Source organism: Panthera tigris, chromosome B1 (assembly GCF_018350195.1).
Source record: "Panthera tigris isolate Pti1 chromosome B1, P.tigris_Pti1_mat1.1, whole genome shotgun sequence".
In the NCBI taxonomy this organism is placed as follows: domain Eukaryota; kingdom Metazoa; phylum Chordata; class Mammalia; order Carnivora; family Felidae; genus Panthera; species Panthera tigris.
The window spans coordinates 77363319-77387125 of NC_056663.1; the positions used below are offsets into that span (position 1 = coordinate 77363319).

General features: G+C 35.7%; 1 protein-coding gene and 1 pseudogene across 23 annotated transcripts in view; one reads left to right on the plus strand and one right to left on the minus strand.

Moving 5' to 3' along the window:
* IQCM (IQ motif containing M) overlaps positions 1-23807 on the plus strand; it is a 644218-nt gene that overhangs the window by 140305 nt on the left and 480106 nt on the right. The gene's annotated exons all lie outside the window — the stretch shown is intronic.
* LOC102957978 lies at positions 393-8399 on the minus strand (annotated as a pseudogene).

Below are 23807 nucleotides of genomic sequence, written 5' to 3' on the forward strand. Positions count from 1 at the left end.
CACATTCAGAGAGAGAGAGAGAGAGCTCTCTGGTCTCTTCTTATAGGGGCATCATGCATGAGAGTCCCACCCTCATGACCTCATCTAAACTTAATTGCCAAAGGCTCCATCTCCCAACTACCATCACCTTGAGGGGTAGGCTTTCAACATAAGAATTTGGGAGGAACAAAATTAAGTCCACAGCACTCAGTACTAGAGGAGGAAAAACCATGTTCCTTGTTCCTGCCTTTTGACAGTATGCAAAGCCGGCTGAAGATAGGAAGGGAGGAGGGTAGAGAGGTATTTTCAACTCATTTTGGAAGTGGAAAATAGAATTTTTAAAATAATACGTTATTTTTTTTAAACATCACAAATAAGATTTTTTTTATTTGTCACCATTAAATGTCTGAATTTTAAACAGATACTTGGACTGGTGGCTCATATCCATCAGCTCGTTCAACGTGAGCACCGTTCTCATCCCCAGTAGTGTTTCCAGAACTACTACCTTCACTGTGAAGTTCCATGAGCTTTCCCAATTCAGACTTGGTCATCTTCAGCATTTTTACTTTTCTCACAAAGATATCATGGGGTGGATAAATAAAGTGATAAGTCTTTACAATGTCTTTTCTGATGCTGTCTAGAATCAATTCTTTCAAGTCATTTGTCTCCACTTTTTGGGTCATGATTTTTGTCATCTTTTTCTGAATCTGGAGGTTGGTGCTGAGCATAAGAGGTCTTCCAAATCTGATTGTTGTTGTTGTTGTTGTTGTTGTTTTTTAAGTAAAACCAACACAAACAGATGAAGCAAATAACCATTGGTAGTCTTGACATCAGCATGAGCTTCAATCATGTTCTGCACTTTTTTGACCATGAAGCACATTTTGTCATGGGTAAGGTCCATGCCATGGAAAGATGCCCTGGACATCGTCAGTAATTAGCTTCAATTTTCTAAATACAACTTCCTTATTCTGCAGATCAGCAAGGCTCACTTTAAAAACATGACCCTTGAGGACATCAGATGCGATTTTGGTTCCATGTGTTCTGGTAACTAGTGTTTTCCTAATATTTCTTATATTGAACGTATCTGGTGCTTTCATATTATACCAATCTTTCTTAGAAAATGGATCAACCACTTTCTTCTTGGCTCCCTTTTTGCTGCCTTTCATAAGATGCTTGTTCTTGCCCCCAAATAATAAATTCTATACATTCTAAGCAGATTTAGTTTTATTCAGGAATCCACTATATTACAACAGGTGCAGTGAGACGGAGACGATGCTGGCCTTGTGTACATTTAGACCATTGCTACCTGCCTTTTTGATTCTGTGATCCCCTATCTCCCCCAATTCTACTGTAATAATCAAGTACCTTCTCATAAATACTTTCATTTGTTGATACAATGTCAGTTATTATTTTATACCTAGGAAATTCCAAAAGTTATTTGAAAAAAGCTGAAATTTAAGATATTTAAAATATTTTTATTAATTTTTTGCCACAATGGCTACTAAAAACATTAACTGAAAGATAGATGTTTTAACAAAGTAATAGAATAAATTTGTTTTTAATAAACTAATAACATAATTCGTATCACTCCTTACTGGTAAGTTTCTTTTTATATGTTGTATTCTTGATTCTCATGGGATTTTCAGGCAAAGTTCATCTAATTTTTCCCATCACTGGTATGAAGAAACTAAATATTAAAAAGTATGTAAGTAGCTCAAATTTCAAGTATTAGTTTTCTGATTCCCAGTTCTCATTCCATTTTATTGTATTGCTTTATATAGGTTCATATTGTCTTATATGTATCTATGAATATTTTGCTCTTTAAATATAAAATTGAGATATTTTGTTCAAAGCTTTTATTTTTTTAAGTAAGCTCTACACCCAAAGTGGGGCTTGAACTTGCGACCAAGAGTAGCATGTTCTACTGAGTGAGCCAACCAGGTGCCCCTAAAATTGGGATATTTTAAGGCTATATTTCATGACAAAACAGAGTAATTCAATATAGGATGGGCTTATAAAGTGAGTATTTTGTAGTACATAAAATGTTACAAACTAAAGGGTAGTGTAAATTTGTGTAATTTTTGAGTTTTTCTCCATCTGATACTATGTGGTCTAAATATGGTGTTTCTCACTACTGTACATATTTTTTAGAATTACGTTTTCAATTAGTCTTCCAAGTTTATCAATAATATTGTTACATAATATATAATTTTAGAGTGTTAGCCTTTATATTGAATTATAAATTAGTTTCTATTGCTGTTTAAGTATATAATAATGTATTAGGAAATATAGCTTTTTTGCATTATTCCCCACTGCTCACATTAATAGACATCTTGTAAAAACACAAGTGTTTTGTCTGAAAATTCACCTTGCCTCATCATTTTTAGGAAAATGTAAAAAGTATTTTTAATGTACCAAATTCTAAACAATCAAAAATTTTCATGCTGGGAAAAATGCATCCTATGATATTAGAAGTGTTCAGCAAATCTCTAAGAGATATTTGAGGAATGTGAAAAACCTCTTTTTATTCCATTACAAGAATACCTGTGTCTTGAATCCAGGTATTTCTCTGTTCATTTATATACTCTGTCAGGAAGAGGAAAACCCAACAGGGTTTAGCTAATTTTAGCTAAGCTAATTTCTGAAATTTCAAGAGATTGAATATATCATCTATAAATATTGATGGTAGCAGGAAGATACATTCCACAGTGGATTACAGATATTTCTTATGCAAAATAATCTTAAAATAAAACATTTAAGCATTATAAGCATGTAATTCATTTATATATCCTGAAGCAAGATTGAAAGGGGATCATTAGACCAATGATGTTAATAAAAATTAAATGCAAGATGTACTTATAATTTAAATTTTCTGGATGAAGTGCCAGGGTGGCTCAGTTGGTTAAGCATTCAACTCTTGATTTTGACTCAGGTCATGATCTCACAGTTTGTGAGTTCGAGCCCTGTGTCAGGCTCTCCACTTGAGATTCTCTCTCTCCCTCTCTCTGTGTCCTCCCCATCTCTAAAAAATAAACTTAAGAAAAATAGATTTGCTAGTAGTCACATAAAACAAGAGAAACAGATGACATAAATTTTAAACACACTAAATTTAACCTAATATATATAAAATTCATCATTTAATACATAATCAATATGAAAAATTATTAGTATCATATTTTACATTCCTTTTTTTTCTTACAAATTCTTTAAAATCTGGCATATAATTTAACATACAGCACATCACCATTCATACTAGCCACATTTCAAGTGCTCATAGCCACACTTTATCATACTGAGAACACAGGATTAGGATTTGGGCCTCCAGTGGATGTTGATCACTCATTTTTGTGATCATGCTTGGCACATAGTAAATGGACAGTAAATGTTTAAAGAAAAGAAGAAAAAAAGATAGCAAAGAAAGGTCATAGAAGTTTGTTGCCTGATTGGAGTATATATATCCACTTATTAGATGGATGACCTTGGTAAGGGTATTTAGCCTTCCTAACCTCAGTGTTCTTTTGTAGGAATGAGATATTTGTATATGCCTTTCAGTATTACTGTGAGAGAATTAAATGAGGGTATCAAAGGTAGAGCACCTACTTGGTTTCCTTCCATCCCACTTCCCTTCTGGAATCTGAATTGTCCTATATTAGATAACTTAATCTGCTCATATCCACTTTTATTAGATTTCATAAATTGCCCCACCAAACATTACATTTTTTTCAGTTAAAGTGAGTGGAATGGAAGGAACTAGAATCAGAGTAGGAGGTTCTTGGCATTTAGATTATAGCCAAGGACAATTATGTTAAATTGCTTAGCATGCTGTGGAATTAATTGCCCATGATCTTAATTATAAATATTTAATATTTAATTTATAAAACATCCTTTAAACATGCAGGTCTACATTCATATATATGAACATTTTGGTAAATAAGCTTCAGTCAGGTAGATGGTTTAAAATGTTAATGCAATGATCACTTCAGATCTTCTTATTTCCCTTCTGTTCAGACCTGAACTGCTCAGGGACTTGAAGCAAGAAATAGAAGCATCATCTGTTTTGTTTTGTTTTGTTTTGTTTTGTTTTGTTTTGTTTTGTTTTGTTTTGTTTCCTTTCCTCCATTCACACATTCACATACACAATATAAAATACATGTAGAGGTGTGCAGAAAACATACACCTATGGTAGTGGGCTGGCTTCATGGGCATGTGACCCTGAAGTCACACAGGACTCTGCCCCTTAGAAAGGGATCAGCTCTTGGGGATTAATGCTCTCTGGTCATTGTCTTGAACTTCTAAGTAATTTACCTTTAAATTTGTGGTTTGTAAGTAAGTCTAATAGGATAATGGAACATGCAAGGGAAGCTTGGGGCCTTAATTCCCAATTGGTCCCACCTCCTCCTCCCTACTTATACCCCAAGGATGGAGTCTTGACCACCCGCTCCCTCCCGGGTTCCAGCTCAGCGACTGCAGACACATGCCTTCTGCCCTGTTTGTGTTTGCAGAGCAAGGAGGGTCTGGTGAATGAGTGCAGCCTGCACACCTGAAGATCTGCACTGGCCCAGCAACAATAAATTGACAGCAATAAATTACAAGTCAAAACCACCATGACAGACCGAAAGACAGCAATGAGCAAATGGAAATCTGTTATGATGTGATGAATAATTATAAAGTTAAACCTGTGTCAGCAGTACCCAGATCATAAAATAGAATGTTGTCAGCACTCAGTATTTACCCCCACTCCCACCTTTTCTCCTCCCATTTGGAACACTCTTGTTCACCCCCCAGTGTTAACCACCAGCTTTAGTTTTGTGGTAACAATTTCCATGTTTTTCTCTGTAGGTTTACCACCCAGACTGATAGAGAATTATTGGTGCCTATTTAAAAAAATTACATAAATTATATTATAATATCTATAGTTTCTGTGCCCTACCTGTTTTGCTCAACACTGCTTACAAAATTTTTCCATGCTGTTACAGATTACTGTATTTTGTTCATTTTCACTAATGTACGGTGTACCATTTTAAGAATACATAATGCAGCATTTAGTCTATTCTTGATGGACATTTAAGTTGTTTTCACTTTAGGGCTGTATCAGCGCTACTGTGCATGTCTCCTGTTGTATGTCTGCAAGAGGTTCTCTATATATCAAGGAGAGAGTATTCTGGTTCATGGGCTACGTATACTTTAAACTTCTCAATAATGCCAAACTATTCCAAGATTGGCACTAATTCACATTCACACTTGAAGAGAATGAAGTCCCATTGTTTCACAGCCTATTCACTTGAAATTGTTAAAATTGTAAATTTGTGCCAATCAGTTGGGATTCAGTGTTTAAAATTTTTTAATTTGCATTTTTCTGATTATTCATGAGGTTGAACCTCATCATATGCTTCTTAGCCATTTGGATTTCCTCTTTTTGTTTTTAATTTATTTATTTTGAGACAGAGAGAGAGAGAGAGAGAGAGAGAGAACATGCACAGTGGGGGATGGGCAGAGAGAGGGAGAGAGAATCCCAAGCAGGCTCTGCACACAGAGCCTGACATGGGGCTCGGACTCACAAACCTTGAGATCATGAGCTGAGCCGAAATCAAGAGTTGGATGCTTAAACCAACTGAGCCACCCAGGTACCCCTGGATTTCCTCTTTAAAAAAATCTTGTTCAGTTACTTTTTTCCATTTTTCTTTTGGTTTGTTGCTTTTTTCTTATTGAGTTAAAACATTTCTCATAAAATCTCATAAACTGCATCTTTGTGCACTGCATGTGTTAGAAAAAGTCCATGGCTTGTCTTTATAAACTGTTTTATGGTGTCTTGCTAAATAGAAATTGAATTTATCAGTGTTACCTTGTGACTATTTCTTTTGTATCTTATTTGAAAATTTTAGTGTAAAACCTTTGCTACCTAAAGGTCTTAATGTCCATTGATGTCTTCTAAGTTATTATGGTTTTATGTTTATATTTAGTTTTTAAGCTTTTTGGAGTCTATTTTGTGCAAAGTGTGAGAGAAGGGTCCAGTTTCATTCCCTCCCCATTCTTCTCACCCTCCTCTGCCATAGTGACACTCACTTGTCCTAGACATATTTACTGAAAAGGCTCTCTTTACCCAGTGGTCTTCTGGGCCACCTCTGTCATATACTAAATGTCCACATATGCATAGATATGTTGCTCTGTCTTATTCTGTTCTACTGATCTGTTTGTCTAGTCTTAGAAGAGTACCACATGCTTCTAATTACCATATGTTTATAATAAATCTTTTGTCTAGATTTTTAGCTATTTGTGACAGGGGACCATTCCCATAGTAGTTACTATTTCAAAAGTAGAAGACATATTTTCTTTATATGTAACTGTGAGTCTCTCCCATGGACAATAATGGAGTTTTATATATCTATTTATTCTTCCTTCCTCTATCTGTTATCCACCAATGATTTTATTAGATATGTTTTTTCTCTTAGTGTGTAGGTATACACTAAGAATATACATGATAATGATTTCACTCATATATGGAATTTAAGAAACAAAACAAATGGGCAAAGGGAAAAAAGAGAGAGAGAGGCAAACCAAGAAACAGACTTTTAACTATGGAGAACAAACTGATGGTTGCAAGAGGGAAGGTGGGTAGGGGGAAGGGTAAATGGGTGATGGGGATTAAGGAACACACTTGCTCTGATGAGCACTGGGTGTTGTATGGAAGTGTTAAATCACTACATTGTACTCTTAAAACTAATACTATAGTGTATATTAACTAACTGGAATTTAAAGTAAAACTTTAAAAAAAGAGTATACATGGTAAAGTATACATGATAGTCCTACTTTAAATATGCCTATTTTTGTACCAAGTGATTTACTAATTCCAAATGAGAATTTTCCCCCTTTAACTATAAAAGATGTTGAAATCAGCATTTACCAACTTACATCATTTACCAACTTCTTTTCCTTCTTAAAATTTCTGTTAGTTATTTATTGATTCTGTCATCTAGGCCAGGGTGATACTCTTATGTCAAGCTCATTTTTCTTGAGGATTTTGTACACATTTCTCTACTGCCTTGTAGTTTGCAGCTTTGCTTTTTATAGTCATATTGTTCTTTTTGCCTGCCTATTTTTTTATTTCTGAATTCTCGTGATATTTCTGAGATATGTTTTGGCAAGCATTATACTGTGATGATTTTTTTTCATGACATAAAGTATGTCCTCCAATTTGAAGGTTCTAATTTTATTTCATTTCAATGATTATTTCTTAAATTATATATTTAATATATTTTTATTCTATTACTTTGTTTCTTTTCTTCTTTTGCCTGTTTCCTATGTCTATCATTTTTCTTATAATCCCTTTAAGCTTTCTTTATTATGTTTCACGTTCACTGCTATCAATCCTATTTCTAGTGCCCCATACTCTGTCTTCATTTCTGCAAATGATTTAATTTTTTCCATTTACTTCTTTTTGGGCTCCTTCAACTCAAGCAGTGATCTCTATTGTCTCGCTATATTTTTCTTCAGTTTTTATATATTTTTATTGAGAATTCTTTGTATAGAGGCAATTACCTTTTTTCCTCCAAACATTTTCTTAGGCAATGCGTTTGGTTAAAAAGTTTATCTTATTTGTGGCAATATGTTTCATCTTTTTTCCCTTGGCAACATTTTTTTCTCATGGTATTCATGTGTCATTTTAAAAAATGCCTTTTACATTTTATTTGTTTCTGCAATATATATTATGATTATGATTATGATTATTTACTTTTAATGGAGTATGTTCTTCCTGGACTAGCCATTTGTAGGAGGTTTGCATATAGGAATGGACAGGACAATGTTCCTGGTTAATGGAAAACACCTTTTTTTTTTAAGTTTATTTTTGAGAGAGAAAGAGTGAGTGAGTGCAGGGAGGAGCAGAGAGAGAGGGAGAGAGAGAGAGAATCCCAAGCAGACTGCACACTTTCAGAGAAGAGCCATATGGGGGGCTTGATCTCATGAACTGTGAGACCATGACCTGAGTCAAGGTCAAGAGTTAGATGCTTAACCAACTAAGCCACGCAGGTTCCCTGATGGAAAAGACCTTTAATGATGCAGATCGGTGGTATGCATGAGTTGTTTTAGCCTTTGCTTCTCCCCAACCATTTTATTTCCACTCTGAAGGACAACTCACAGTGCTGAATGTCTCTCCTTACCCTTTGCTTCAACTGGAGGTTGAGTCCTGAAAATATGCCTCACATATATGATTCCTCATCCAGTCCCAACTTCCCCACTTTTTGAGATCTTGAGATAATGTGGCCCAGGGCACTTCTGCTATCAGTATAGACCCCTTATTTTTCATTTTTCCCCCAAAGGGATTTGCTCTTCAAGATGTGGCTACTTATTTTAGAGATCTATCCTCTGTATTACCTGAGATCTACAATGGTGGCATCTTTAATTTCATCTTCTTTGACATCCATTTAACTTTCATTTTTTAAATTAAAAAAATTTTTTTTCACGTTTATTCATTTTTGAGACAGAGACAACAGAGTGTGAGCAGGGGAGGGGCAGAAAGAGAGGGAGACAGAATCTGAAGTGGGCTCCAGGCTCTCACTGATTGTGAGATCATGACCTGAGACGAAGTTGATCACTCAACCACTGGGCCGCCCAGGCTTTCATTTATATTTGGAAGTTCTGTCTTTATAGCATGCTTCTAGGTTTTAGATGGTTTCTTATTTCATTGAAGGAATTTGTTTTTCTGGTGTTTAATTTTTATTATTGATTTTGGACTATTTCCAAGAGAAGAAGGGGGAAAGATTGTATTTTTATTCCATAATTACAAGCCAGAAGGTGTGATACTATTTTGAGGAACTCAAGCAAATGCCAATAAGCAAGTCTCCCTGAAAGAATTATAATTCATACATTAATCTTTAATGCAGAGCATATTATTATCTATCTGTATTTTATGTTAAATGATAGTCTAATAACCTCCTCAAAAGTTACTGATAAGATATAAAATTTCAAATAACACTTTAATAGGGTTTATTGGTTTGTTAGTGCTGCTGTAACAAATTAAATTTATTGTCTCACAGTTCTGGAGCTGGATGTCTGAAACCAAGGTGATGGCAGGGTCATGCTCCTTCGGAAATCTTGAGGCGGGGTCCTTTCTTAGCTTTTCAAGTTTTTAATAGCCCTAGATGCTCATTGTCTTGTGGCATAGACATGTGCCAGTCTCTGCTTCTGATTTTATATTTTCTTCCTATATGTCTCCGTGTTTTTCCTCTTCTTATAAGGACATGAGTCATATTGGATTAAGGGCCCACTCTACTTCAATGTGACTTTTTCTTAATTTAATGAATTATATCTGCAGTGACCCTTATTTACCAAAAAAAAGGTCACATTCTGAGGTACTAGGCGTTAGGAGTCTACATATCTTTTTGGGGAACACAATTCAGTTTAGAACATAAGAGGTTGTATCTTTTGGAAGATAATGGATTAACTGATTATTCTAACTTACTATTTTTTTTAACAGATAAACAAGGTTTTTGTGAAACAGCTTTAAAGTATTCTTAAAAAAAACACAAACATTTTGCTTTTTATGACAGTTATATTGAACCACTGAGACATATTGATTTCTTTATTTTAGTACCATGTTTACATTTTATCATTTCTAAATTGGGAAGAAGGTGTTCGGAGACCTACCAGTGATTAATATCTCAGGAGATATACGTTTAGTCCAATATTACTTAGTTATCTACCCATGGACAGGTAAAATGTGTTACCATGTAGCCAAGGAAATATGGACATTGGAATTGCATCTCTTTTTAGTTTGTAGATAAAGGAAATCTATTAAACTTTGATTTTAATAATTTGACAATTCTGATGAAGCATTTATTTCACTTACTGAGGTTAAGGAATATTTATATACAGCATCCCTTTTGAAATAATAAAATATGTTAGATAAATTATGTTCTAAAAATATATGAAAAAAATCACTGAAGGACTAAAAAGACAGTGGGGAATACCACACGTCAGTTTTTCTTTAACTGTCTGCAACTAGAGTGGGAAGCAGAATATTGGAGTGCCAAACCGAAGCCTAGTAAATCCTAATTTGGATAAATAATAAAAGAAATATATACTTTGAAATCAGTGAAGATAAAGAAGACCAAACAAAAAAAAATTATTTTTAAAAGTCAGGGAGGGAGGGAAGAAGGAAGGAAGGAAGGAAAGGAGAAAGAAAGAAAGAAAGAAAGAAAGAAAGAAAGAGAAAGAAAAACTCCACAGCAGGAGCAGTAAGATAATCAATTTATCAACAGTGACAATGAAAGCCTGAAGGTAATGGAATAATAACCCTAGTGTGCTTACAGTCATACCTGCTAGTCTAAAAGTCTACAGGCATAGTCAATATCTTTCAAGAGGTTCAATGAGGATGTGATAAAATAAACAAAGACTGAAAGTGTTTATGACCAACAGAATCTCATGAAGGAAATATTCAAAATGTACTTTAGGGGGCATCTGGGTGGCTCAGTTGGTTCAGCAACCAACTTCAGCTTAGGTCATGATCTCATGGCTCATGGGTTTGAGCCCTGTGTTGGGATCTGTGCTGACAGCTCAGAGCCTGAAGCCTGCTTTGGATTCTGTGTCTCCCTCTTTCTTCTGTCCCTCCACTGCTTGCACTCTGTCTCTCTCTGTCTTTCAAAAATAAATAAACTTAAAAAAAAAGATGTACTTCAGGACAAGAAAAATATAGATTTAAAAAATCACAAATATTTACAAGAAAATAAACTGATGATGTGCAATAGCAGTAATAATATCTAGTGAGTCTAGAAAATATAATTAAAATATTAAATAGTGATTATAATATTATCTTTAAATTAACATAAAAGTTAAAGTATTCTAGAGAATTTAGTGTATCCAAGAAAAGGATAAAGTTTTTGTTATGTATGCATTTTTAATATCTAGAATATAATTATCTAAAGAGTGTGCATTCAAACTGATGACACAGGTTAAAAGTAGCATAATAAAAAGTACTTAGCACAAATGAAGGAAGGAGAGAGGGAAAAGGAGTAAGTGACAAAATAGGAAAAATTAGATAGTTACAAAAAATATTACTCATTGAAAATAAATGAAAAGAGATACTTCGGTTAAAAGTCAAAGAATTTTACATTGTAGGGAAAAGAGTCAACTCTATGTTACTTATGAGATACATTTAAAACATAGAATATAGAAAGTTGAAGTAAAAGGTTTTTCAACTTTCTTTTGATCTCTGTTAGCATAGTGTATATAGTTCAATACTTTTACCAATGTTAAGAATATAAAAGGTGATATCGCTATAGATATCGTAGACATAGAAGAAGAAAGGGAGGACGTTATGCCAGAAGTATTGAAAATGTAGACACAGTAAAAAGGCTTCTGGAAAAATATAATGTACCCCTAACTCAACAACAACAACAAAAATACGAAACCTCAACTTTCACAATCATTAAAGAAAGTAACTCCTTGTGGAAATCTTTCCACAAAAACTGCTAGGGCAGATGGCTTCACTGGCAATTTCTATCAGGCATTCAAAGAATAAAAACCTCTAATCTCATATTTCAGAAGTAGTTAAAATTTATATTTTGGAAATATAAAGGCTTTATTTTAGTCTAGGTTTAATCAGGAGACATGGAGTACACAGTGATTTAAACAAGGGATATTTAATATGAAGAGATATTAAGCCATGAAAAAGAGATGTAAGAGAATTGTACAGTGTATCTAAAGCTGAAGGAGATCATCCAGGGATGGAAAGACTTTGAGGGGGCCTCCCATCCCCACACTGGAGAACATGTAGTTGCAGCCTGCTGGAAGGCAGAGAAGTTCACTGTGTGACCGGAGATGGTCAAGCAGGAAGCAACCTTCTGAGTTGCACATGAGCTTCATGCAGGGGCAGGCACACAGGCACACAGGTGTGCAGGGGGAGTGGGTGTACTGCTGTGCAGGTGGGAGGCCTGGAATGCCCAGTGTCCACCTAGGGAGAGGATACATGAACAGAGGGAGTCTGGTGGCAGTGCTGGCAGAGGGTCTGGAGTGCAATCTCCGTGTTGCAAGGACTGTGGAAAGTAATCACCAGGCCAGACTGGGGCTGTGAGTTTGCCAAGGGATCTATACCTTACATGTACATCTGATATACTAAAGAGGGGCACCACATATGAGTGAGAATAAAAGGGACTTTCTGGTACATTGTACTAGAAAGGTTAATTATCCCTATAGAAAAAGGTGAAACAGGGCAATTATCTCACATCATCTTCATCTTGAGGAATAGTGACTAAGGGGGAGGAACATCATAGGGGTTTCTAGTGGCTAGAAATCATGTCATCATTCACAAGGATGTTGGTGAAAATTTATTAAGCTGAATTCTCATGTTTAGTTTTCTGCATGAATTCTATTTCAATAAAAGGTTAAGAAATGTGAATTTTTTCATGGAAATAGTATAGGGAAATATATCCAGGACCTTGGAGTAGGAAAGGATTTCTTAAATAATATACTAAGTCCCCAAACATAAGCGAAAAAAAAAAACTGTCTAACTTACCTACATCAAAATTAAGAAATTCTGTTGGTCAAAGGCACCATAAAGAGTAAAAAGTGCACACAGTGGGAGAAATCCTCAATACATACACCCACCAATTCTCTAAAACCCAATGTATGCAGCAAATTTTTTCCAACTAAGGAGACAATGAGAAACAAACCAATAGAAACCTGGACAAAAGACTGGAAAGGAAATTTGAAATGAGTCTATCCAAATCCCTTATCAACTTATAAAGAGATGATCAACCCCGTTAGTGATTAGGTGTATGCAAAAGAAATCTAGGAGATTCAAGATCGCACCCACTAGGGCATTATAGATCTAAAAGACTAACGGTACAAAGTGTTGGTGAGGATGTGGAAGGCCAGGAACTCTCACTCTGCTGGCATCAAGTAAAGCTTAGTTGTAGTGATTCCACCTCTTAGCTTATGCTGTAGAGCAGTGCATCTCACCCTGTACTGCGTATTATTCACACAGACTTTAATATGCAAATGAATCTTGTTAGAACAGAGATTCTGATTCAGCAGGTCTGGGTTAGGACCTGAGCATCTGCGTTCCTATAAAGCTACCAGGTGATGATGATTCTGCTAATTCATTGACCATACTTTTCACTAGTATAGCCTCAGAGAACCTTTTGCACACTTGCACCAGAATGCACATGCAAGAATGTTCATAATGGCTTAGTCTGTAATAACTTAGAACTGGAAGCAATTCAGATGTGATCAACAGTACAATGATGAATAAATTATGGTAAATGCATCTAAGGGAAGAGTATACAGCAAGAAAGTGAACAGCCTACATCTACATGCAGCAACGTGGATGAGTTTTATAAACATAATGTTAAGCACTAAAAGCAAAACATAGAAGTACTATATTTTGATAGATGGAGTTCATATAAAAAGGTAAAGCTAAGTTTCATAGTTTAAAACCATTGGCACATTTATTTTAAAAAGGAATGTTTAAAAGAAAATTTAGGAAAGGAGTTAATTCTTGGGGGATGGCAAACACTTAAGGAAGGAAGGGATCTGGAGTGGTGGCATATATATTATTTCTGATACTAGGTGGCCCACTATTTCCTGAAAACTGTACACATAACTATTTGTTAAAAACTGTATACATTATAATTTATGTGCTTTTCTCTATGTATGTTACATTTTAAAATAGTAGATTTTTAAAAGAAAAAAAATTTCACTATGAAAAGCAATGCTGTGTACCTATTCTGCTAGAGCCTTGGGAATAGGAAGTCTTAGAGTGACCAATGGGCCCAGATTGCCCTGGGCTGAGGAGGTTCCCAGGATTTGTGACTATCAGTGCTAAAACAGAGGCAGTCTTGCACAAACTGGGATGGTTTGGTGACTGGGCATCTGGACCACTTTACTACTGGAGAGGTCATCAAATACGAAGCATAGGCCCTGGACATCTCATCAGTTGTAAAATTATGCTAGGAAATATAATAGTAGGAAGGCAGAGTGAACTCAGGTTTTAAAGTAGGAATCTAGGGGCACCTGGGTGTCTCAGTTGGTTAAGTGTCCAACTTCAGCTCAGGTCATGATCTCAGGTCCGTGGGTTCGAGCCTCGCATCGGGCTCTGTGCTGACAGCTCAGGGCCTGGAGCCTGCTTCAGATTCTGTGTCTCCCTCTCTCTCTGAGCCTCCCCTGTTCATGCTCTGTCTCTCTCTGTCTCAAAAATAAATAAACCTTAAAAAAACTTTTTTTTTTTTTAAATAAAGTAGGAATCTAAAGGTAATCCATTGGAGAGATGTATTTGGAGTTTCTAGTTATAGCATCTAGGAAAAGGCCACATTGTTAAACCATCAGTTGGGTTTCTTAAGAAGCTCCTGACTGCCAGTTTTGTCCTGCCTGATCATCCTTTCTGGTTATCATGGGCAACTTCTGGATTTTGACTGAATTCTTTCACTTTACACCCTCCTCTCTGGCTAAATAGTTATACTAAGTCTCAAGTACTCTGTACTAAGACATCTCTAAAAATGTTTGAGTGCCCTGGGAATTTAGAGCTCAGAGCCCTAACTCCTCATTTTTATTGCTGTCTCCACTGAGAGATGGAAACGCTTGTACCTCCTGCTAGAGCTACTCATCATCCTTTAGTATCCAGCTCAGGTGTCCCGTCATCACCTATGAAGCTATCTTTGGACTTCCTTGGCTAGAAATGCCTCATCTCTGCGTGAGCCTCTGAAACATACATCTAGTAAACACTTACCACAAAGTGCTATGTGTTGTCTTTATTTACTTTTCCCTATTCGACTGTGTATTTCTCAAAGCCTGGGGCTGTGTATTGTTCATCTTGTATTCTCAACACTTAGCACATGCGTGGCAAAGAGTATGCATTTGGTGTTTAGTTGCACCTAGTAAATATGAATTAAATACCTGCTGGGATTGTAGACAATAAAACCATGTATTGAACTGAAATACTAGGTGTAACAATTTATTTGGCCCTGAAGAAAACCACACTACATTATTATTCTTAAGGTTTAGTAAGTATTGCTTGCCTGATTGAGTGTAACAGTGGTAAATAACATTTTTGATTTAAAAAAAAGGTAGAAGAAAAAAATAAAACACAAAAAAGTAAGCACTAATGTGTAGGCTACTCTTATTGAATGTAAATGTCTTAGAACATAAAGCTCTCTGTGGTCCATACCGTGTTGTGTGTGAGTTCTGTTAGGTAACCACATTTATTAGTCCTAATTAAGAAATATAACTGATGTGTTTTTTCCTTCTAATACATATGGCAAAAGCTGATACATATTTTATGGACCAGTAGGCCCTATTTGTGTCCCTAAATATAATTTTGAACCTATTTTAAATCTGAGGAGAACTATTCATTACTATGTCCTAACTCATAGAGAAACCAAAGTCAGTCATTCTTCAAATTTAATATCCTGGAACAATATCTTAGTGTTCTAAAATATACTTTAAGCCAATGAAAATCTCTGTTGTATTTGGATGATTGAGCTTTGAAGGAGCTCCAAATTTTCCTGTGCAGTCCATGAGATGGGTTTATAGTTTAGATAGATGAAGGCAATAACTGTTGAGATCACAGAATATCCCTTCTTTGCTAAAGGGAGAAAAGAATAGTTTTGTCATTCCTGACTGCTTTGCAAAAAGTAAAATATTTCATTGCTTTTAAGTTGGAATTAATTTATAGCGACTATTCAAAAAGGTCTATTCAATTACACACCAATGAGTATGAAAATGGATTTTCTATTTTATGACCCTTCATTTTTATCAGTTTGTGCTAAGCTATGTCCACTGGGAAATACAGTGTATATAAGGAATGTTTCTTTCAAGCATTTTATACATATGAATCTTTTAAACATGAGGTGGTGGAACTATGGTGGCAAAATATAATTCTGTTGCTTAAAAGCAAATAAAAGCCAAGGTAGTATGACTTGAAGGTTTACTGGGGTTTAGCAGTTCTTCAAAGTGTCATTTATTGTCATACTAATTACTTGTACCATCAGTCCTATAAAGCAGATCTCTATGAGAGCATTTTATGAAGGTGGTTTTATTTGTTGTTGTTTTTAAATAGTTTTTTAATGTTTATTTTTGAGAGAGAGAGACAGAGCACGATGGGGAGGAGGGGCAGAGAGAGAGGGACAGAATCTGAAGCAGCCTCCAGGCTCTGACCTGTCAGCACAGAGCCCAACACGGGGTTTGAACCCAGGGACCACAAGATCATGACCTGAGCCGAAGTCTGACGCTCAACTGACCGAGCCACCCAGGTGCCCATGTTTGTTTTTTATTTTTTTTATTTTTATTTTTTCAATATATGAAGTTTATTGTCAAATTGGCTTCCATACAACACCCAGTGCTCATCCCAAAAGATGCCCCCCTCAATACCCATCACCCACCCTCCCCTCCCTCCCACCCCCCATCAACCCTCAGTTTGTTCTCAGTTTTTAAGAGTCTTTTATGCTTTGGCTCTCTTCCACTCTAACCTCTTTTTTTTTTTTTTTCTTCCCCTCCCCCATGGGTTTCTGTTAAGTTTCTCAGGATCCACATACCACCCTGAATGCGCCTGATCTCATCTGATCTCGGAAGCTAAGCAGGGTCGGGCCTGGTTAGTACTTGGATGGGAGGTCCATGTTTGTTTTTAATTCTCTCTTTCTTTCTCTTCACTGTTTGGAGTATTTTTTCTTGAATATACACACTGAGAATTTAGCTTTGTCCTTGACAACCAGAATTTCAATGTTGCTTAATTCACTTACAATGACTTTTGAACTATTTTTTAGAATATTAAAAGCAAGATCTTATTCCTTAATTAAAAGCAAGATCTAATTCCTGTTTTTTTTAAAAAAAAAATTTTTTTTTTTTAACGTTTATTTATCTTTGAGACAGAGAGAGACAGAGCATGAACAGGGGAGGGGCAGAGAGAGAGGGAAACACAGAATCTGAACCAGGCTCCAGGCTCTGAGCTGTCAGCACAGAGCCCGACGCGGGGCTCGAACTCACGGACTGTGAGATCATGACCTGAGCCGAAGTTGGACGCTTAACCGACCAAGCCACCCAGGCGCCCCTAATTCCTGTTTTTAAAGTCAATTTTCCAACTGGATTTAGAAACCTTTTTTTTACACCTAAGGTAGTTTCTCTGGCATAAGTCTTACAAATTAGGATTAATAATTCATGACCATGTCTGCTATAGAATATTTTGGAAGCTTATCTTACCTAAAAAATGGAAGGATAAAGCATGGAAATAAGTATAATAGAAAATTTTAAAGTCTTCTTTTTCTGGGTTTCTAATTTTGGCTTAAACTCCTCTGTGGGGCAAAATTTGGTTCAGTAATATATTGAAGACAATATTTAAATGACTGATACATTTTCACTTAATTGTGTTTAAAAAATGAGACCATTTATCTCTCACTTATAAAATTGGGAAAACACATGGACTTTTAAAAAGAATTTTGATGTTTTTCACAGTCTTAATTGCTCCCTAATCATTTTTACCTAATTGTAGGTAAATGAAAGTGGTTTTCCACAATTAATCTGTAGAACATGAATTTTTAAAATGGTATTTTTATTTTTCAACTTTTAGTGTTTCTGAAATAACACACAATTAAAATAGGTTTTTGTGTGGGTCTAATACCACAGGTCTTTAAAAACAATTTCCATTAGAATTAATAAATTGATGTAGAGAAAAATAATAAGGGGCTAAATAAAATTACAGTCATTCACTCATTACTCTTTAGTTTTCTGTTTTTCTAAATTTTTAAAATGTTTTTATTTTTTTTTAATTTTTGAAGGAGAGAGAGAGAGAGACAGAGCATGAGCGGCAGAGGGACAGAGAGAGACACACAGAATCTGAAGTAGGCTCCAGGCTCTGAGCTGCCAGCACAGAGCCTGGTGTGGGGCTAGAACCCACAAACTGTGAGATCATAACCTGAGCTAAAGCCGGACGCTTAACCGACTGAGCCACCCAGGAGCCCCTAGTTTTCTGTTTTTCTTTCGTCAGAGTTAGGTATTTAATTACCAGTGAAAATGAGAACAAGTATTTTCTGAAGACTACATCAAAGATGTTATCTAGTTGCTAAAAATCTTTTAATATATTTTTGGCATGGTTAAAATTGTCTTTGTATCACAGGATTGGCCTAAAAATGAAAGAAAAAACTTGGATAAAAAAGATAATTTCTTTAGGAAAAGTGAGGATCTTAATTAAGGACAAAGCCTTAAATGGAGATATTAGAGGTAGAAAACGTGGTTAAAATTTAAGGAATCAAAGAGGAGGATAGTTAAACAAGAATTTCAAGCAAGATCAGGAAGACAGTAAAAGAAGAGAAAATCATTGTTTTGTCTTACAATAGGGAAGGAAATGCCTCTTTTATCTACTATTCATTGTAAATATGAGAATCAGACAAGATTGTTTATGTAGAAGTATAAACTGTGAAGTGCTAAACTTTGAGCTTTAAATCATTTTTAGAATGGAACATTAATAACTTGAATCAATAAAACTGAAGAAATTCTGAAGTTAAAAAAGTCTCATCTAATTTAAATACCCACAGGAATTCTGATTCTCCTTAATAGAAAACCACCTTGGTGCAACATTTAAAAAATGATTTTTAAATTTAGTGCATGTGCCAGGGAAAGAACAAGAGCTTATTCCTAGAAAAACGACTTGGCTATTTAGATTTTGAAATGCTTTGTTTTGTGAATGATTTATTCTGAAGATGAACTTTAAATTAGAAAGTATTTTTAAAGTATTTGGGAGGAACTTTTAACCTTTTAGGACTATAACTCAAATTTTATTTGGCACCATAATATGAATAATATAAATTGCTTGTGTGAAGATGCTAATAGAAGGGACATAGAATATTTAATTTATTTTTATTTTTTGTTGAAATATAACTTATGTTAGTGAAATGCTCATATCTTGGGGTGCCCGAGTGGCTTAGTCGGTTAAGCGTCTGACTTTGGCTCAGATCAGGATCTCAGCACACCATTCCTTAGTTTGAGCCCCACATCAGGCTCTCTGCTGTCAGTAGAGTCCACTTCAGATCCTGTCCTTTTCTCCCTGTCTCCCCTCTCTTTGCCCCTCCCCTGCTCTCTCTCTCTCTCTCTCTCTCTCTCTCATTCTCTCTCAAAAGTAAACATGAAAAAAGAAGAAATGCTCATATTTCGAAGGTACCATTCATGAAGTTTTGAGGAATGGATTATCAAGACACAGTGTTTCTATCACTCCAGAAAGTTTCTGTCTGCATGTTCGCAATCAATCTACCCATGCTGTGCTCTCCACTTCTAGAAGTAAACACTGACCTGATTTCTTTCATCATAGTTTAATTTTGCCAACTTGTGGATTTCATATAAATGGAATCCTATAGCATATATATTTTCTTGTCTCATGTCTTTCATTTAGCATAGCGTCTTTGAAATGTATCCATGTTGTTGTATATATCAGTAGTTCATTCTTTTTATTGCTGTTATTTGATAATACCACAGTGTAGCTATTCATTTTCCTACTTATGGATTTATGAATTGTTTCCAATTTTTAGCTAGTATGAATAAAGCTTTGCAGTAGCATTTGTGTGTAAGTATTTGTGGGGGCCTTTGTTTTCATTTCTTCCTGGATTAATACCTGAATGCAGGATTGCTGGGTTACAGAATAGATGTGTGTTTATTTAAGAAGCAAAGTAGGATTTGCAAAGTGGTTATAACCATTTTACGTTCTCATCACCTGTGATTAAGTGTTCTGGTGGCTCCACCTTCTCCAACATTTGTTGTTGTCAATCTCTTTTATTTTATTTTATTTTATTTTATTTTATTTTATTTTATTTTATTTTATTTTATTATTTTATTTTATTTTATTTTTTAAATGAAAGCTTAATGTTTTATTTTAACTGATATGTGAATATGCAGATTTTTAAATTAATTAAAGATATGCAGCATTTATGTTTCTGTTTCACAACTCAGGTAAACCAAAAGCTACTTCTCCAAGTTTTTATGTAAATTCCAGTTACTTAACATACAATGTAATATTAGTTTCAGGTGTAGAATTTAGTTATTTAAATTTTTTTTTCCAGTCCTTCAATTTTATTTTTTTTTTAATTATTTTGAACCATGAATCCTAAAGTCTGGGGATTCTGCTTTAATCTAAATTACACAGGATCTTTTTTTTTCAATATATGAAGTTTATTGTCAAATTGGTTTCCATACAACACCCAGTGCTCATCCCAAAAGGTGCCCTCCTCAATACCCATCACCCACCCTCCCCTCCCTCCCACCCCCCATCAACCCTCAGTTTGTTCTCAGTTTTTAACAGTCTCTTATGCTTTGGCTCTCTCCCACTCTAATCTCTTTTTTTTTTTTTTTCCTTCCCCTCCCCCATGGGTTTCTGTTAAGTTTCTCAGGATCCACATAAGAGTGAAACCATATGGTATCTGTCTTTCTCTGCATGGCTTATTTCACTTAGCATCACACTCTCCAGTTCCATCCACGTTGCTACAAAAGGCCCTATTTCATTCTTTCTCATTGCCATGTAGTATTCCATTGTGTATATAAACCACAATTTCTTTATCCATTCATCAGTTGATGGACATTTAGGCTCTTTCCATAATTTGGCTATTGTTGAGAGTGCTGCTATAAACATTGGGGTACAAGTGCCCCTATGCATCTGTACTCCTGTATCCCTTGGGTAAATTCCTAGCAGTGCTATTGCTGGGTCATAGGGTAGGTCTATTTTTAATTTTTTGAGGAACCTCCACCCTGTTTTCCAGAGTGGCTGCACCAATTTGCATTCTCACCAACAGTGCAAGAGGGTTCCCGTTTCTCCACATCCTCTCCAGCATCTATAGTCTCCTGATTTGTTCACTTTGGCCACTCTGACTGGCGTGAGGTGATATCTGAGTGTGGTTTTGATTTGTATTTCCCTGATGAGGAGCGACGTTGAGCATCTTTTCATGTGCCTGTTGGCCATCTGGATGTCTTCTTTAGAGAAGTGTCTATTCATGTTTTCTGCCCATTTCTTCACTGGGTTGTTTTTTGGGTGTGGAATTTGGTGAGCTCTTTATAGATTTTGGATACTAGCCCTTTGACCAATATGTCATTTGCAAATATCTTTTCCCATTCCGTTGGTTGCCTTTTAGTTCTGTTGGTTGTTTCCTTTGCTGTGCAGAAGCTTTTTATCTTCATAAGCTCCCAGTAGTTCATTTTTGCTTTTAATTCCCTTGCCTTTGGGGATGTGTCCAGTAAGAAATTGCTACGGCTGAAGTCGGAGAGGTCTTTTCCTGCTTTCTTCTCTAGGGTCTTGATGGTGTCCTGTCTCACATTCAGGTCCTTTATCCATTTTGAATTTATTTTTGTGAATGGTGTGAGAAAGTGGTCTAGTTTCAATCTTCTGCACGTTGCTGTCCAGTTCTCCCAGCACCATTTGTTAAAGTGACTGTCTTTTTTCCATTAGATATTCTTTCCTGCTTTGTCAAAGATTAGTTGGCCATACGTTTGTGGGTCTAGTTCTGGGGTTTCTATTCCATTCCATTGGTCTATGTGTCTGTTTTTGTGCCAATACCATGCTGTCTTGATGATGACAGCTTTGTAGTAGAGGCTAAAGTCTGGGATTGTGATGCCTCCTGCTTTGGTTGTCTTCTTCAAAATTACTTTGGCTATTCGGGGCATTTTGTGGTTCCATATGAATTTTAGGATTGCTTGTTCTAGTTTCGAGAAGAATGCTGGTGCAATTTTGATTGGGATTGCATTGAATGTGTAGATAGCTTTGGGTAGTATTGACATTTTGACAATATTTATTCTTCCAATCCATGAGCACGGAATGTCTTTCCATTTCTTTATATCTTCTTCAATTTCCTTCATAAGCTTTCTATAGTTTTCAGCATACAGATCTTTTACATCTTTGGTTAGATTTATTCCTAGGTATTTTATGCTTCTTGGTGCAATTGTGAATGGGATCAGTTTCTTGATTTGTCTTTCTGTTGCTTCATTATTAGTGTACAAGAATACAACTGATTTCTGTACATTGATTTTGTATCCTGCAACTTTGCTGAATTCATGTATCAGTTCTAGCAGACTTTTGGTGGAGTCTATTGGATTTTCCATGTATAATATCATGTCATCTGCAAAAAGCGAAAGCTTGACTTCATCTTTGCCAATTTTGATGCCTTTGATTTCCTTTTGTTGTCTGATTGCTGATGCTAGAACTTCCAACACTATGTTAAACAACGGCGGTGAGAGTGGGCATCCCTGTCGTGTTCCCGATCTCAGGGAAAAAGCTCTCAGTTTTTCCCCATTGAGGATGATGTTAGCTGTGGGCTTTTCATAAATGACTTTTATGATCTTTAGGTATGTTCCTTCTATCCCGACTTTCTTGAGGGTTTTTATTAAGAAACGTTGCTGAATTTTGTCAAAGGCCTTTTCTGCATCGATTGACAGGATCATATGATTCTTATATTTTTTTTATTAATGTGATGTATCCCATTGATTGATTTGTGAATGTTCAACCAGCCCTGCATCCCAGGAATGAATCCCACTTGATCATGGTGAATAATTCTTTTTATATGCTGTTGAATTTGATTTTCTAGTATCTTATTGAGAATTTTTGCATCCATATTCATCTGGGATATTGGCCTGTAGTTCTCTTTTTTTGCTGGGTCTCTGTCTGGTTTAGGAATCAAAGTAATACTGGCTTCATAGAATGAGTCTGGAAGTTTTCCTTCCCTTTCTATTTCTTGGAATAGCTTGAGAAGGATAGGTATTATCTCTGCTTTAAACGTCTGGCAGAACTCCCCTGGGAAGCCATCTGGTCCTGCACTCTTATTTGTTCGGAGATTTTTGATAACTGACTCAATTTCTTCGCTGGTTATGGGTCTGTTCAAGCTTTCTATTTCCTCCTGATTGAGTTTTGGAAGAGTGGGTGTTTAGGAATTTGTCCATTTCTTCCAGGTTGTCCATTTTGTTGGCATATAATTTTTCATAGTATTCCCTGATAATTGTTTGTATCTCTGAGGGATTGGTTGTAATAATTCCATTTTCATTCATGATTTTATCTATTTGGGTCCTCTCCCTTTTCTTTTTGAGAAGCCTGGCTAGAGGTTTGTCAATTTTGTTTATTTTTTCAAAAAACCAACTCTTGGTTTCATTGATCTGCTCTACATTTTTTTTTAGATTCTATATTGTTTATTTCTGCTCTGATCTTTATTATTTCTCTTCTTCTGCTGGGTTTAGGGTGTATTTTCTGCTCTGCTTCTATTTCCTTTAGGTGTGCTGTTAGATTTTGTATTTGGGATTTTTCTTGTTTCTTGAGATAGGCCTGGATTGCGATGTATTTTCCTCTCAGGACTGCCTTCACTGCATCCCAAAGCATTTGGATTGTTGTATTTTCATTTTCATTTGTTTCCATATATTTTTTAATTTCTTGTCTAATTGCCTAGTTGACCCATTCATTCTTTAGGAGGGTATTCTTTAACCTCCATGCTTTTGGAGGTTTTCCAGACTTTTTCCTGTGGTTGATTTCAAGCTTCATAGCATTGTGGTCTGAAAGTATGCATGGTGTGATTTCAATTCTTCTATACTTATGAAGGGCCGTTTTGTGACCCAGTATGTGATCTATCTTGGAGAACGTTCCATGTGCAGTCGAGAAGAAAGTATATTCTGTTGCTTTGGGATGCAGAGTTCTAAATATATCTGTCAAGTCCATCTGATCCAATGTGTCATTCAGGGCCCTTGTTTCTTTACTGACTGTGTGTCTAGATGATCTATCCATTTGTGTAAGTGGAGTGTTAAAGTCCCCTGCAATTGCCACATTCTAATCAATAAGGTTGCTTATGTTTGTAATTGTTTTATATATTTGGGGGCTCCTGTATTTGGCACAT